This window comes from Rattus rattus, chromosome 6 (genome assembly GCF_011064425.1).
Source record: "Rattus rattus isolate New Zealand chromosome 6, Rrattus_CSIRO_v1, whole genome shotgun sequence".
Taxonomy (NCBI): domain Eukaryota; kingdom Metazoa; phylum Chordata; class Mammalia; order Rodentia; family Muridae; genus Rattus; species Rattus rattus.
In genome coordinates, this window is record NC_046159.1 from 129,608,549 (window position 1) to 129,610,322 (window position 1,774).

Below are 1,774 nucleotides of genomic sequence, written 5' to 3' on the forward strand. Positions count from 1 at the left end.
GCTAACTGCTGCTCTAAATAGCAAAGGCTATAAATGATTCATGCAGAAAATGGTTAGTGTTCCCAGAGTAAATATTTCCCCACAGTCATTTATAAATAATTGAGACTTCTGTTTGAGCCACCTGTCTGCCTGTGTTCCTAAGGAAACTAAAGTGAATAAAGATCTGCTTGTGAGTCCACTTCCTGCTTCAAAAGCCACGGAGAACGAAGGAGAAGAGGTTTTCTGCACGTTCTCCCTGATTGAACCTCTTTTGTCACAGACGTTCCAAGAGCCGTAGACAGCGTTCAACAAAGAGTTGCTGAAGGAGTGGGACAGTGGGCATCTTACCTTCCAGGGGCATTGAGTGGGCTGTGAAAAGTTAATGCCACAGAGTATAAGCTGGGTTCAGGGTGTGTGTGTGTGTGTGTGTGTGTGTGTGTGTGTGTGTGTGTGTGTGTGTCCCCTCATGTGGCCCAGCATTCATGTGTGTGCATGTGGGCATACACATGACACAGAGTATATGTAGAGGTTAAAGGACAAACGTGGGTGTAATTCCTTATCTTGTTAGAAGCAAGGCCTCCTTGCTTTATTTTTCTGCTGTACACGTCAGGTTGGCTGAAGTGACTTTCTAGGGACTCCCCTGTCTCCCATCCCATTTCCTCATAGGAACACTGGGACTACTGATGTCTGTGCTGAGTCCGGCTTCTATATGGGTTTTGGGGATTTGCAAGCTGTCAGGTCTCTATACCTTCAGAGCAAGATTGAGCCACTGTCCCAGACAAGAAACTGGATTTGGTCCCTTACTTTGGTCCTTATTAGACTCTTAGGAAAATTCTTGTACATACTAAAACCTGATTTTTTTTCATCTATATGTCTCTATGTCTCTGTCTCTGTCTCTGTCTCTGTCTCTGTCTCTCTCTCTCTCTCTCTGTGTGTGTGTGTGTGTGTGTGTGTGTGTGTGAAATATAATATATATTAGGGAAAAGCAGAAAATGACAAAAAAAACAATATTTTTAAATGACCTCAAAAATTCCTATGTGCAAAAAAGAGAAAAATAGAACATTATAAAAAAGACTAGGAATAATGGAATTCTGAGTCCACAGTTTGGAGAAAGGCTAAGATAGGGGAGATGATCCTGTGAGCTAAAGGGAGCACTTACATTCCACATGGAATAAGTTGTGACCATTATAATATGAGGTCAGACACTAAGCATTCCATAGAGCTGTGTTCACTCACACTCACGAACAAAAACTACAAACGAGGTCTAGGAAAACCAGAGCTGGGATTCAAAGCAGGGGTGTGCACCGGCTATGGTAGAAGGAACTACAAAATCAGGATAAATGAAAGAAACAAAACCCCAAATTCGCCCCACTTCTCTTTACAAAACGAAGGCTCAAACTGCAGGTGGTACGTGGTCAGCTGGCGAACTCCAAGCCAGGCCTGCAGCAACTCAAGCCTTTGTGTCTGAACCCCAATCTTGCATTCAATCCAGCTGCCCCGGTATGGAGGCTGGCAGAGAATGGGACTTGGGTGAATGACAGAATAAAACCAATTAACTTACTTTAAAATTTAAATTGGCACAAACCCCAGCAACTGTGGGGCTGTGCGATCTGTTAGCAAGGAGTAGCTACAAAGACAAAACAATTCAGAGTCGTATTTATTGTGTTATTTATAGTGTGTGTGTGGCGGGGGGGGGAGGGTCAAAGGACCATCCATGTTTTTTATTTCGTCTGTAAACAAAAAAACAGTAAGATTTCTAACTGGCCTTTGACACTTTACAGTATCACATGGGGAA